Raw genomic sequence first — 16,757 nt, forward strand, 5'->3', positions numbered from 1 at the left:
TCACATGGTGTATTTCCTCCACCATGACCAGCCACTTACCCTCCCACCCCGTCCTGCTTGTCACCGCTCACCCCACCCAGTCCTGAAAAACCCAAATCAGTATTTAAAAAAACATATATATATATATATATATATATATATATATATATATATATATATATATATATATATATATATATATATATAAACGCTTTCAGGCAGGACCTGAATCTGTACTTACTGACCTACATCAACTTGGCGGACCTGGAGTGACCTGAAAAGACTTAAATTGCCTGAAAACTCTAAACTGATAAACTTGGGTCTGAACATGACTGAAATTAATAAATTACTTGAATGGATCCAGACTGACTAACTGATCTGACTGATTCTCTATGAATTACAAGGCCCTGAATACCCCTACTTGAACTTTAATAAATTTGAGAGCCTGCATGGGTGTAAGGAACTTGACTGGATTGCAGCAAGCTAAAGGGAACTAACTGGAAATGAATGAACCTAATTAGCTCTGAATTGCCCTAAACTGACCCGAAATGGCCAGAGTGCATGTGATGGGCCTGACTGGGCCTGAAGTGCTTGAATGGATCTAACTGGACCTAAATCTTCTTGAACGATCCTGTACTGATTGGAGGGAGAGCTGTAATGTAGGGGACATAGGGAACTTCGTAGTACCCTTTTCTTATCAATTTAATTTGCATATTACACCGTATCAGTGTATTGTATGTTACCTAGACCTATATAATTTTGATACCGACATAGTTTGCATCAGTGATATACATGAGGATACTAAGATGCAGTGTGCACAATAAATCCCTGAGGGAATTATGTTACCAAATCTCCAGAGCCATTTAGAGTATGACCCTGAGTCTGACTGGATGCGAATGAGGTGAACGCGCATTTACTGCTCAGAATGAACTTAACTGGACATAAATGGTCCTGAACTGATCATAATAGACCAAATTTGACTTAACTGGACCTTAATTTACAAAAATGAACCTTAAATGCTGCGACAAAGTGTGTATATGGCTAATATAACGTAAAGGCTGAAGTGTCTTCAACTATGCAGTGGACTGACATATTTTCCATCAGGGTTACACAGAAAAATTTCGATGGCTGTTGTTCTGACGGTTATGCCAGCATGACGCAGATGTACACACGCTTGCTATTCCTGGTGTTGTGGTAATGGTGCCGCATCGCATGTGCTGGTGAAAACGACTGAGGACTGATTCTTGTAAGTTATAGTGCCGAAATTTTTGCATGGAGCGGCCCAAGTATGGTTCACTGCAGTGGGCGATACCTCTGTTAATATATACTGTACCTACTTTTAATATACATTTTCTTGCCTGGTTTATAGAGTCTGCCTACCGGATGTGGTGGATAATGAGGTAATGGTGGTGGTAATGATGATGATAATGATGATGATGATGATGACTTTATTCCAAGTTTACCGGGGATAGTCAATATTTGTTACAGCAGTAGAGAAAACCGTGCAGACACTAATGTCATTACCGTTCCAAAGAAAATTACGTGTAAACCTTTGGTAATAATGGGAAATCATTTTCCTGCGGAGTGATAACGCACATTTTGAAACGTGTGTGTGTGTGTGTGTGTGTGTGTGTGTGTGTGTGTGTGTGTGTGTGTGTGTGTGTGTGTGAATTTGGTTGCCAACGCTGTCTTTGTTTCACCTTCATTCACAGTTCCGATTTCGCGTTTCGCCAAAGTCTTCCAAGCGACATCCACAACAATGTTTAGTGTTTAGTGCCCCACCCCCACCTCATCCCACCCCTCCCACTCTCACATCCCTCCTCCTTTCTGTTCCCCCGTCCTTTCTTTTCCATTCCTTCATCGTCCACCCATCCCTTCCTCCCTTCCACCCCCTCCCCATTTATCGCCCTACCCCTCACTCACCTTCCCATCCTCCTCCTCTCCCCCCCCTCCTCCTCCTCTTCCTCCTGCTCTGTAAAACCCACCTCACAGCAATGTAACATTCCTCATGACAGCTCAGTCTCGAATGGCTAAAGCAAACACAAGGTCACTCACCACTCTAGCGTCAAACCAGGCTTCCTTATCCTGTTCTTTCCAAACCAAGCCTCTTGTGTAATTAAACATTTTATTACTGTATTAATTTACAAGGTTTATTTAAGGGGAGAGTATTATTGTATGCACTGTGAACAGAAATATTAAAGATAGTTCTTAGCGAAATGGTTGTCATTGTTGTATGATAGTGGAATCTTAGGTGTCTGCATGCGAGCTTAGTTATTCTACACACACACACACACACACACACACACACACACACACACACACACACTAATGTAACCAAGTACAAACACATGCATAATTAAAAGCACGCGTTTTATCTGCGATCACCGAACTTGGGGATTTCATTACAGCTAACCCATGATTAAACTGAGGAAAATCACACGCACCCAACACTGCGATTACGAATTCTTATTTAGTTCGTGCTGCTTTCAGATGCATTTATCCAGCTTCGAGGTGACTTTTAAACCAGACGGGTAATATACAGCTTTCTTTATCTCCATCTCCTGAGCGGAATAAAATAGTATGGTGGCGGCAAGAAGAGCCATCACGAGAGAGAGAGAGAGAGAGAGAGAGAGAGAGAGAGAAGGCGTATGTGTGCCATGTGACTGTTCCAGGATCCACACTTTCGCATCAGGGGTCGTATTCTGAGTGATGTTGAAGATTTCGTAACACCTCTTTCATCTCGATTTATTCTGCACGCTACGAGTACACCTCATTATCCTCTTTTAAGTTAATGATGCAAACTGTGTCGATATATACAGCACACAGGAAGATATTATACTGCAATATTCATAATAAAATCGCTGAGGAACAGGTGGTACGAAACCTTCCCTCACCCAGCACTACCACCATCACACTGACCACCACGCATGCACAATCATGCGCTACCAATACGTCACAAACCAATAGGGAAGCCTTCATGCTGTGGCACTGATATGGCCGCGCAACTCCCCTGTCTGCTAGTACAACGCATCCCACAACTCTCTCCCTGTACCTCGAAAGGAGGAGGGTGGACTCCAGAAAATGGGTACCTTCAGCCTGCAGTTCACTAGCTCCATGGATTTGGGGTTGCAACCACCACCACCATTACTACTACTGCTACTACTACTACTACTACTGATGCTACTATTACAACTACTACTGCCACTTCTACGAATCAGTAATGTTAAAATGCATTCACCTCTTTTTTTTTTTTTTCTTTTTTTTTTTCCGTGGGTGTTACATAGATATACCTCAATGAAGGTTTTATCACATGTTTCGGTTTTTCAGTGCAACTTTGATCACGTTTCAGTTTTTTTCAGTGGTCAATAGTAGTATTTTCTAGAACCCAATTAAAGATGGTGTCTTGTCGAGAACTGGCACAAGTCAGATAGGTTGATTTCTTTATGTAATTTTTAAGGGCAGATGATTTTTTGTGCACAGATCAGGCTGAGTGATGGGACCGTGTGTGTGTGTGTGTGTGTGTGTGTGTGTGTGTGTGTGTGTGTGTGCACCTAGTGATATTGATCATGGTGTTAAAGGTTGAGGCAGGACGCACTGACAAGACAACGTGCTTTTTAGATTATTTATTATAATCCCCACACCACGATAGCACCACATGATGTTGTTGAATTCAGACACAGATTTAAGGAGAAAGAAGTAGAAACAGTCTCCGTCAATATTTTCAAAATAGTGACGTCTTTTTTTCTTTTTGCTTTTTTTCTTCCTTGCCACCTCCAGACGATTATATGCAGTGGAGGTGCTGAGGGCTATTTGTGGCTTCCATGTCATTATTTAAGGTATTGTGGTCTGTGGGATTCTTTTGTTTACCAGGATAGCTCACTTATTCACACATGCCTTCTGCTTCCTTCCTCCTTTTATTCTTCCCTTCCCTTCCCTCTTTTCTTTTTTCCTCATTCTTCCCCTATTCTTGCTACATCCGCCTTCTTGTTTCTTTTCTTTAATCTTCCCTTCCCTTGCTCCGTACTTTTTTCATCGTTCTCCGTCTTCCCCCATCCTTTCTTCATATTCGGTCCTACCTTCCTTTGTTCTCTCGTTTCCTTTTCCTAACCTTCCTTCTTTTTTAATTACTTCTCCTTCTTTCTTCCCTTCACTCTTTCTTCCCATTTTCTTAATGTCCATTCCCTAACTTTCCTTCATCATTACTTCCTTTTTTTCCTTCTTTTCCTTCTTCCAACATATTTTTATTCATTCCATTAGTCTCTTTCCCTTCCTTCCTTCCTGCCTCCCTCCCTCCCTCTTGCCTTTTCCATTTCTTTCTTCCTTCCCCACCCTTCTTTCAATCCATCTTCGTCCTTATTCCTTTGCTTTTCCCATCTTTCCTTCCAGTTTTCTCTCTTCTGCTGTTCCTTTCTTACTTTTCCGCCCATCCTTAATCCCGTCCTTTCTCTCCCGGCTTCTCATCCTTCATTCCTTACTGTTTACTTTCCACCTCTCTCCCCCTTTCTTTTCCCTTCCTGTCTTCCATCTTTTTTCTGTCCCATTTCTCATCCTTCTCCCATTAGTCTGTGCTTTCTCATTTTGTTCTTCACTTTCTCCCTCTCTCTCTTCCTCCTTTCGTCTCTCTCTTGCATTCTTCTCTGTTTGTTTTATCTTTATTTCATTTCTCTCCCACCTTCCCTGAGTGCTCATACACTTCTCTTTCATTTTTTTCTCTTTCCGTTTCTTTCCCTCCCCCTGTGACCTGTCCTTCTTACCTTTCTTTTCTCCCTCTTGCTTTCTTTTTTTCCCTCCATCTTTCCCTCTCCTCCTTACCTCCTTCCTTCTTCAGCTATCTTCTCTCTCTCTCTCTCTCTCTCTCTCCCCTCCTGCCTGACTTTCCCACCTTGTCTTTCAGTTCCTTTCCCTTTCCTACCCTTTTCCCCTTTCCTACCTCCCTCTTTCCTTCCACCCTTTCTACTTCCTCCTTCCTTTCTTTCTCACCTTCCTCCAGCTTCCTTTCTATTTTTCCCTTCTTTTCTTCCCTCTTTCTTTCTTTCCCAATCATCTTTCCTTCCTTTCCCATCATCCATCCTGCTATCTTTCCTTTTTCTCTTTCCTCCTTTCTTTCTTCTCTTCCTCTCACCCTCCCTGCCCTTCCTTCTTCCATCCTTTCTGATATTCTATCCTGCTTCCTATCTTTCCTCTTTCCCTTTCCTCCTTTTTTTTTCTCTCCCTCCCTCCCTCCCTCCTTCCCTCCCTCCCTCCCTCCCTCCCTCCCTGCCCTTCCATCCTTTCTGATATTCCATCTTGCATCCTTTCCTCATGCCCTTTCCTCCTTCCTTCCTTCCACTCCGTCCCTGCTTTCCAGTGTGCCTACCCGGGAAACTCCCTTTAATGCCAGATCAGTCTGTGGGCAGCCCTGACTCACTCCTTAACGATTAAACAGTCACGTTCCTCAGTGCTTTTAGGTGGGGGTAGCTTGTGGTGGTGGGGTGGGGTGGCTCACCATCCACTCACCCGATGTAGAGATACAGCCATGAGCAATAGGTCGACGACACTTCCCTGCTCGCTTAGGCAAGGGAAGACGTTCATGAAGTACTTTCATGTGATATCAGTATGAAGCACACAGCAAGAGAGTGTGGCAAGGAGGGATCATTCATCTGATGGGAGAGAAAAACATGGAAGGCAGGACACATTTGTGGCAGAAGATTATCAGGAAAATTTTGCTCATGACCGTACCTTCAGTGACAGTGAATAGTTTCCCATAACAGGAAACCATTTGCAACATTTAGGGGCAACCACATAACCACATAGACGCCTGGTGGTTTGGGGGTTAAGCTGTTCAAACATATGATCAGGTTTGCAACTGAGGATTGGTTGGGGTTTATTGTTCATATAATGTTGCTCAGGGATGTGCCTGGTCACCCTCACTTTAAACGTCGGGATTAAATAGCTTAGCCCCGGATCCCTATGCGCCTTACAGAACAACAAAGGACAAGATGTTGCAATATTATTATTATTATTATTATCATTAATTATTATGATTATTATTATCATTATCATCATCGTTATTATTACTATCATCATTATTATTATTTTTGTGGTAGGTGGGGGCGCTCACCATCCACTCGCTCAATGTACAGTAGTGCTGCTCTCGGGTGTCCGCCCTTTCCTCTCCATCCTGCTTTCCTTCCATTCTCTTCTGTCTTTCTTATCTTCATTCTTTCCTTGTCCTTCTGCCTACGGGTGACTTTACACTCCTTCCTCTGTCTTTCCTTCATTTTTTCCACTTCCTTCAGCCTGTGGGTGACTCTACACTGAGTGACAAGCCAAATGGTTTCCTGTGCACCAAGAAACCATTTTCTACGCTGAGTGGTAACCATATAACCAAATTTTGGCGCCTGGTGTTTTAGTGGGTAATTATTGCGCTCCAATCGGATTGAGCCGGTGAAGGTTTATATCTAAGGGGTGGTTGGGGTTGATTGCTCATGTAATGCCACTCAGGGATGAGTGAGGCTGGTCACTCTCATCTTAAATGTCGGGACCAACTGCCTAGCCCCGGGCTCCTACGCTTCTCATGGGGCAATGTAGGATTGGATGATGGATGGATGGATTATTATTATTATTATTATTATTATTATTATTATTATTACTACTACTACTACTACATCTATGGCCACAGCTGGCGCCGCCTGCGTGCACGAGATAATGTATGAGAGTAAAATGGACATACTTTTTTGTTTTTCTCTGAGAAAGCTAAATTCTTGACACATATTACCACCTGTCGTACGGCGCTCATCTTCACAATGCGCACTACTTCCGCTCTCTCCCACCATCCACCACCATCCCATCCCATCATGAGTACCCCTGTCATCCCAGCTCATCCCTTTTTCTGCCCCCTCCCTTCCCCTTCCCTTCTTGCCTCATGTATAGAAGCTTAACCTGGCATAAAGTTAGCCACAAATCTGACACCATTTTTTTCAATATATTCTAATATGCAAAACATGGTGGGCGCTGCCTAAAATATCCTCCCCAACCATCCCATCCACTGACTTCGTGGCACGCTCGTTAACTCTGGTGCCATTCTGCTACAAAGTATATTTATTATTATTATTATCATTATTATTATTATTATTATTATTGTAGTAGTAGTAGTAGTTTTAGTAGTAGTAGTGGTGGTGGTAGCAGCAGCAGCAGCAGCAGTAGTAGTAGTAGTAGTAGTGGTAGTACACTTTGATGTTGATCTTCCTGTTATTGTTGGTATGGAAATTTTTTTTGATGCAGATAAGACTGCTTCATATATTTACTGTTTTCCATTCTTACCATACGGTATATATATATATATATATATATATATATATATATATATATATATATATATATATATATATATATATATATATATATATATAATATCAGTTTCACCTGGTGTGACAAGAATTGAATAATGTAATTGACAGTTACTAGGCGGAAGCCAAAATTCTGCTTATGAGCGATCACCTAATACCGTTTGGTGGAAAGTATAGTTTTCTATGGATCCATCAAATACTTCATCAATGATTAATATTTTCTCTACATTATATTATCATATGAAAGGGCCCACTTATATTATGGGGAATGATGTTTGTTCACACAGTGTTAAAATTTTCAGGCAAGCGTAATCAGTAATTATAGCTTCCTACCGCAACAGTTCATCCATCTTGAAACTGACGTCTCAGTCTCATTTTCTGTACTCAAGAGGGGTGTCGTATAAGCCACCTTTTTACACACTGCAATGCAGCGGTCAGATATTATACTTTGCAATAAGCGATCACCAGTTTTATTACTCATGAAAATTGTTGAATTATTGATGAAGAAATCTAAATGATCAGTTGGGGAAGGCGTGTAAGAAAAGGAATTGGGGTAGAAAATGCAGAAAATAAATAAAGCGAAAATGGAAGAGGATGTTTAAGGGAGGGGAGGGGGTGGAGAATTTCAGGTTGAGACTGCATGTGGCCCGCCTCGGTACCGGAGCCGCCCTGGGCGTAGGTAAGTTGGAGAATTTTTCCTGGGCAGAGAGAGGAGTCTGGATTTCCCACCAGTCTCATCCCCCACCTCTCTTTCTCTCCCTCTCTCCGTATCCCTGTCTCTCCTTCCTCCCTCGTTAGTATTTTCTTTCACACACCAGAGAGCAGTTGAAGCTACCCGATATGCTAGGAAGGGAGGCGGAAGCATTTCTGACGTATCGGAATGGAAAAATCAATCCGTATCTGACAACGGGTGAACGGATGACGTCACAATACGTCATCAGCACTGCGTCATGGTGATGGGTCGCTCCGACCACTCCTCTCCTTACTTCCCTTTTATGCTGCATTTCCAGACCTGGTCATGTACGTATCCTAGATTTACTTCCCGCTGAGGAAGCAGAAGTAGTGTGGAAAGTCTGAAAGAATCATGTTTTACAATGCTTATTTGCTTGGTGGGTGGGTGACTGACGTCATCAGTACTTTGTCGTCATCAAAACGTCACTGTTTACCAGAAACGTCATCACGAAAGTAATCTGCTGGGTAAATATACAAGTTCTTCTCGAACTTTGGCAGCCTTTATTATTAGTTACATGTATGACACGGTTATGTGTCTGGATTATTGTTTTCAGTCTGATGCACGAATTAATGTAATAGTGCATTCATTCTGCAGCGAAACCACCATTGACGTCACAATACTCGCCTCTTCCCAGAATCCATCACGACTTGGCACAAACCGCACCACAACGCTGAAAGTGAACATATGCATCCTGATTGGCAAGACAGTTTTTACTCGCATCTTAAGAAGCCTGGTATATGGGAGCAGCCTGTACATTCTTTCTTCTTGGAGCGCGCGCACACGGGGAGAAATTTATAACTAAAGCACTCCCAACGCTAGTTTTCCCTCATATTCGGCTCATTTTCACAGGATATGCTTATTCCGTCATATTCCTCTACCAGTGTACACTACCATCGTGTTTTTTAAATGTAGTTTTTAAGGTGTTTTCATTGTTCGTGTTTTCAGTACGAGAATATATATTGCAAAGTAAATATACACGGTGTTGCCAGGCGTGTTGCTGGTCATGGTGACGTCACTGAGGTTTGGTCTTCCAGTTTTTGCCGTGACCTTGTAAAGTTCGGAGTTAGTCTCGAGTAATTTATCTATTTGCGACTTCCACTGCTGCCTGTTTCATATGTTTTAAAAAAACATGTTTAATTTTGTTGTCGTGCACACTGAAGTTTACAGTAGATCGATACTGTGCAAATAATATCGTCTGTTGTTTGTCTAGGTATTCCAAATGCTTGTAAACCCTGTATAGATTAAGTTAACTAGTAGCTCCTGCTTTCTGCGTCATACTTTGAAGCAGTACATCCCGTTGTGGCTTCAACTGCTTTTTATTTTACCTGTAAAACCAGTCTAAGTATCACTGTTCCTCGAAATATCACTGACCATGAAAAGAAGCAAATGAGCGAACGGGCATGGCGTAGGTGTTATTGTAATCAAGTAGGAAAATAATGCTGAAGCCTTCCGCCATTTTCTCCTTACTCATGAGTTTGGCTTCCGGGTAAAGATCATATTTGGATGTTATTTTATCTGTTAGCCTTTTCAACCCAGTAGAGTCTCTCTTAAGCTGAATAAAATCATCCGGCGTTTTCGAGAGTGGAATAGAAATAAGAGGTCGTTGAACTGAAGAGATTGCTGAAAATTGTTTCTTACCCCTTCAGTTTGACGATGTCTGCTAAGCTGAATGAAATGACTCTCTCTCTCTCTCTCTCTCTCTCTCTCTCTCTCTCTCTCTCTCTCTCTCGTAATAGGTTTGTTGTTGGCCCCACCCTCTGTGCTGGCTGCGTCAACATAGTTGTCGTAACAAAAACTAGCACGTGTGTCAGTGGATAGGAGAGACCAGCTAGCCTTTACCTGTGTTACCTGCCCGTGTGGCTTTCATACCTGAGGAAGGGTAAGTAGATGGCAGACACGGACGGGTTCCATGAATTTTGCCTGCAAGACAATAGGTTTCCTATAACACAGGAAACCATTTTCTATGTTGGGTGGTAACAGAACCAGTGACGGCTGGTGGTGTATTGAGTTAAGGTGCTCCATCTGAATAAGACCCTTAGGGTTTTATACCTGAGGGATGGTTGGGGTTTATTGCTCATATATTGCCCTTCAGGTGCTGGGAAAGATGGTCACCATCACCTAAAATGTTGCGACAGTAAAGCCTAGCCCCGGGACTCCATGCTCCTGATGGGACAAAAATTATAGTATATATATGTATATAATATGTATATATTATGCGCGCGTATGCGCGTCTGTGTGTGTGTGTGTGTGTGTGTGTGTGTGTGTGTGTGTTTGTGTGTGTGTGTGCTGAGGCAAAACGGTAAGTAAATGTACAGTACAAACAGCCGTGTGGGATTTTGTTAGAAGTGTACTTAGCGTAGTGATCGCCACCAACGTGCACATGGTCGAGAAGTTCATAGATCAGACTTAGATGTCTCCCTTTGATTACTTTTTGGAAATGTCCAATGCCTTTCTTGACTAAGAACGATGGTCACTGACAAGTTATGTTGATGCAGTAGTTTACAGTTGCTAAAACAGTAGACCGAGGGAACTGGCTCGGTCGAGTGGTTATAGCAAGGTCAGTGTAGAGAAGTCGGACATACTCAAGGTCAGTAGTACATCTTGACAGTGGACGCGGAGTTATAAATTAATAATGGTTATGTGCAGCTGACTTCCGTCATTGATGATAAACAGCCTTATTTGCATCATTATTTGAGGTAAAAGCTGGCATTGTATAATGAGTTAACTTTGCCGTATACAGATCAAGTATTTTTACGCAGGGGACGTGCTATGCTTAGGCTAATGCGTCAAAAATTTTATTTGCTTTGCGCCATTAGCTTCAGTGTCCATGGCCTACCGTGACTTTATCATATTTTAACAGCTTTTTTTTTTTTGTGTGTGTGTGTGGGAGATGTGGAGTATCTTTCAAGTATCGAGTGGATGATACTGTTAAAAGAAAAAAGTGCAATTTTTTCTCATCCATTTACCTTTTACATGGTTCTAAAGTTTATCCAGCTTCTTCGCTAGAGGACATCACTTGTCATGATTTCACTCCTTTGGGGAAAAAGTGGCTGTCCCCCAGTGTCAGTATAGGTTCTTAGGTATTACCATCACACCTGCCAACCTCTGTCATTTGTTGTGCCGCGCAGAACTGCACCACTTACAATTGCATGCTCACTTTTAATGAGATACTTTCTACTTTTACAAGTAGTTTAATATTACCCTTTATACCACTACTTTAAGACTTCACTTGACTACCTTACAACATAGTTTGGTGTTAAGTGGTGGCGACCATCATCCACTCACTTGATGCGGTGCTGTCTGCCTCATCCTTCACCTGTATCATTTTTTTTTTTTTTTTTTGTATCTGCCCTCCCCTCTTCCTATTTCTTCCATACTTCCAGTCATTTTTTGTTCTTCTTTCCTCTTCAGGAGACTCTACACTGAGTGACAAGCCTAATGGCTTCTTGTAACCCAGGAAACCATTTACAGCGCTGGGTGGCAATCATATAACCAGATAACGGGGTGATGTGAAGCCTGCTGTGGTGCCCCTGCTAACTGGCTGGAGAGACGCAAATGCAACGTCCATCCAGGAAACAAGCCTCCACATTGTTCCCCGCGTCTCACGACAGTGAGGCGCTGTCAGCCTCAAGGAAACATTGGTTCATTGCATGGGACGGCCCTGCAGGGGAGGTTGCTTGCCTGCGATTGATGAGTCTGCTAAGTCAGACAGACCAGGGTTATTCAACAGCAACAATAGCTACATATTTTTATATTTGTTCATCTACTTAAATCTGTAATTACATTTCTTCAGAAGACCACTCTCTTGTCAATAACACACCCATTCATCCCTCTCCCTGCAAGAACATTGCCAGCTAAACTTCTGACAACATTCACAGTATTCTTCATATCTTGTATCACGTATACATATGTATACATCTTACTTATGCACAGCTTGTTTTTCCTAGACACATATCCTGCAGTCAACGTCCATTACCCTTTTTCCACTGGCACGCCAGACGACCCATTACACCACCCACCGAACCGGCAACAACTCTCATTCGTATTATTCATTACAAACATTTTAAGTGGCATTCTCGTCGTCTTATCAGGCTATCTAGCGCCTCTTCTTTAACGATTTAGTTTGGATATCACGCCTTGATATTCCCTTGTATGTTCCTTATGTCGTTTTGATGTCTACTTAGATTGCACGCCTTCCACGAAAATATAACGTACCTTGATATGTTAGAAATGCCTTTTCAGCTGATTCCAAAAGCTCTTATATTTCGCACTCTTCATCACACAGTGCAAATGCAGTAATCAGAGCTACTTGCACCAATTCAAGTTTAAAGTTAACATATATACATCAAAAGATAATGTTAGTCGTAACTCATTTATTCATTCATTCTCTCTCTCTCTCTCTCTCTCTCTCTCTCTCTCTCTCTCTCTCTCTCTCAATCATTAATCACTCATCACTAAATTAACTCCTGCATTACTCCACCCACGAATACCTTATCTTATACATGTTAATTATCACCCCTTCTCAGTCACACCACAAACATTCCATACAGCCATCCAAGCCCGTCTTGCCTTACTTAGCTTCTGGGCAAGTAGGAACCGTTATGGTCGTTGTTTACGGACACATTTTTTTTCCGCCCACGTTGAAATTTGATCGTCTTAGCGAAGAGGCAGTGCGCTGGGACGTCACGTATTATGGTATATATGGACATCTGTTGTTCCTTTTTTTTTTATGCCCTATAATTTATCTCTCCACAAATTACAAGTTCGTTGATCTTTAGTTTAAGTGAATTTCCTTACACATCGACATACGCCCTCTTGGATGTAGGGGAGTTCATGGATTTTTTTTTTCTTTTCTGTACAGCACTGTTGCATAAAGCAGTACAACCTGATGTTACTTTGGTATCCTTGCACTTAGACATCTTTTACCATGATGACGCAGTAAGTTTATTTTCTATTTTCTAATACTGGATTTTGTTATACGAGGGAGAGCTTGAATATATCCTTTTGGTGTTAGTGAGCTTAGCCAGGTAGTATTATTGACCTTGTACTGGGATGGCGGGTAGGGGGAGAGGCGGTTCCACATCCTCAAGCCAGTTTTACTTATTTTTATTCTGTTATCTCCTTTCTGTTTTTTGCGGGGGAGTACAGGGATGTAGTGAGCATCCTGGCCTGCTATATTTAGGCGAAATTAGCTCCGGATGTTGTGCTTCTGTGATTGTGTAAACGGGCATATCCGGGCCACAGAAACGCACGCTAAATGGAACCCAATAGAGTTCACCCAATCACACTTTTTCATAGGTATCACAATGTTCTTATGTATTACAGTAATTATCCAGTTTTGTACCAGTATTTGCTGCCTCAGTGTCAAATTAATTGTTCATAAGAAAATATACGAAGACTCCGTTAGTAAGTGAGATTATAATGGAACACAATATTAAGGTTTTTGTCACTGCTATTCCCGACGCCCTCATATACAGTGTCTAGGCCAGTGACTCTCAAACTATGGGTCGCGACCCAAAGGTGGGTCGCGAGAGGAATTTTGATGGGTTGCATGGACATAGAATAGGCATAATGCTCTCAGTGTATTTTATTTACGTATTGAAACTGTAATTTTCCTTATTACACTATCAGCATATTCATTATAACTACGATAGACTATATACCGGTTACTCTCTCTCTCTCTCTCTCTCTCTCTCTGATTTTTTTTACCCTGTGGGTCGCGAAGTCTTGAAATATTCCAAACAGAGTCACCCACTAAAATGTTTGAGAACCGCTGGTCTAGGCCGTCTAGTGTTTTCATTCAGAGGCCTGTATACTCATCGGTAAAGGAGGCTCCTTAGTACATCTTCCTAGCCTGTTTGTTTCTGCGTATGCCACACAGTTATTTTCTTGTAGGTCATCAGTGTAGACCATGGCAGTATTAGAAAGGCTTAAATAACACACAGGAGGAGAATTGATATCTAATGTGTAGAATAAATCACTAAGGAAAACGTCCCAGAAAGCTGCGTAAGGTGACGAGAGTAGGGCCTAGTTTGTCTCGAAAACTTAAGCGTATCGATAAATTTTGGTGACACTTTATTACGATTTTGAGCGTGCATCAGATTTTGATATGATATTACCGTAAACCCCTCGTGCACCCAGTAAACTCTGTGATGTTTTACCTACCTGAAAGTGCACAAGCTCTTGGCGCATATACAGGCTACCATTTTGGAAATGGTAGCAGCTACTTTAGAACAGTAGTTAGCAAGAGCACTCATAAACACAGTCACTCACACCGTCACTCCTGTGCATCCGGGTTCTAAGGATCACACAGTAAGACACTGCAGCAATATTCGTTCAGATCCGTTTATAAATAGCGAAAATTCACATCTGGATCCGAATTAACACTCATGGTCAGAAAAACTTTAGTAATCTAGGTAACGCCAGACTAATGTATTCAGCTGAGAATGAGTTATAGGAGGAGTGTAATTAAAAGCAGTCCTACCATTAACAATCTACCAAAGAAGGCCTACCATTAAGTGTAAAAGAATGATTGTATGCATTTACAGTTTGTATTTTGATTAGAAGTTGGAATTGCTGTAGATGATATTTCATCTGTCCGCATACCTACTTTAATTACCACTAAATGCCCGCGTGGTTTCTGTTGCCCCTTTTTTTTTTTTTTTTTTTTTTTTTTCTACAACCAGGAATCATAGCTTCTTGTCTCCCGGAGAAGTTTAGTGGCTAGTGTCACAAAATGTGCATATGCGGATCTTTCTTACTATCGTACGTACGTACGTACATACACACACACACACACACACACACACACGCTTACGTTCTGGCGTCCTGGGCTACCTATAGTAGCCAGCTGGAGTTAGGTTTTTGCTCTCTCTCTCTCTCTCTCTCTCTCTCTCTCTCTCTCTCTCTCCTAGAAAAATCTTGCTGACAGGCGTAGCAGAAACGTTTCTTACAAGTGGATAGCGGGCCATTTATGTAACTTGTGGATAACGAAAATGAGTAGGCTATAGATGAGTGAATAGGTAAGCTTTGTGGGTGTTCTGAAAGTAGTTTAACCCTGATTGAGCTTACACACACACACACACACACACACACACACACACACACACACACACACAGATAAACAGACAGATAGATAGATACGAGTATATACATATATATATTGTGCGTCTGAGTCTGGGCATCGATTTAGTAACCTGTTCCTGAGGTTCAGTAATCCTCCTACGTACCACACATCTCGTGTCACCACTTCGGTGTTAACCTCACCGTTCCTGTTGAATACACGCTAGGGCTGTCTCATACAGGAATATATTGGTATTAGCGGTGTATGTTTACGGCATGTCGGTGAATCTTAAGATTGATTAATAAAGTCAATTTTAACGAAATTCAACTTAAATTGTTCCCTGTCCCAGCCGGAAATTGTAACTTGTGTCAGTTAGGACAGCAGATCACCTTTCCCGACTCTGTCGCCTTTTTGGGGGATAAGTTAAAGGCATAGACTCGAGCAATGATAAAGGACTGGCATGAAAGGGAAGAAAGTGAGGGTAATAAAGAATCCGGGCAATGCTGAGGGTAAAGACTGTAACATGGAGGAAAAGCTCAGTGAAAGGTTACAGTAAAGAAGGAAAGCCGCAGAGGATCTAAGAGGAGTGACAGAAATTAAGTCTGTTCATCTGGGACCAGACAGCTTGCCATTGTATGAAGATGTACAAGAGTTAGTCGTATGTAACGTATAGCAGTGAAACTTGGACGTTTACATTATCAGTTACTGATACCTACATACGCTTCTACTCGGCTTGGGAAATTCTTTCCAAACTCAAGTGGTTAAATTTAGCCTTCCTACCATTGAACATGAGAGTTTGTTATTGTGTTCAATATAATCGTTTATAAATGGCAAGAATAAATTTAGACAAGATGCCATCGAACTGAAGAGGCTAGTCTAAAATGAGGGCAATGGAAACAAATAACCTAAGAAGTGCACGTGAATTTATTTGGCGATATGAGTGAGTGGACGCGACTTTGATTGAAACATGGAATGAAGCACTGAGGTGGTTTAGCGACTGAACAGTAAAAGATTGATTTGGAGGGTAATGGGTCGGTCTAGAACCAGGCAGAAGGACCAGATGGTGGACGTTTTCAGGAAGCCTGGTGTGAGGTGGGAAGAGGGAACGTTGCTGAGTAGGGGCAGAAGTGCCTGGAGACCATTTGGTCAGTGCCACCCCTCACAAAATGCCTCGAAGGGTAGTGGACTGATAGTTGGGAGGCATATTATTGCATCACACACAGGGGCGGACAAACCAATGTGTACCCTCTAACTGTGCCAGTCACTGAGTCACTGTACCGTTTCGAAGGCTCAAAAAAAAAAAAAAAAAATTGCGACCGTAGTTTTATGACCGTCATATTTCCACCTATTTTTGCCGCATCCACGGAGGTCCAGTTGAGGGGTGAGGTGCACCGATGGTTTGGCTGATGTGCATCTGGGGTGTGTCTGGTGTTTTTCTGAGCTGCGTGTGATGTGCATCAGGGGTGTGTTGGAGGTGTGTCTAAAGAATGTGACCAGAGACAAAGGACATCTTCTGGGAGGAGTTAGGAAGTGTGCGGCTGTCAAAGGTGTCTCTGTACTTGTTATTTCTCTGACTGACACCAAATGATGACATATATTTGCCGGAGATATCACCGGGCTGAAGAGGTCAGTACTAGTCTCCATTAATCCTGCT

This window comes from Coenobita brevimanus, chromosome 66, assembly GCF_032717465.1.
Source record: "Coenobita brevimanus isolate Jiangsu-jjx chromosome 66, ASM3271746v2, whole genome shotgun sequence".
NCBI classification, from domain to species: domain Eukaryota; kingdom Metazoa; phylum Arthropoda; class Malacostraca; order Decapoda; family Coenobitidae; genus Coenobita; species Coenobita brevimanus.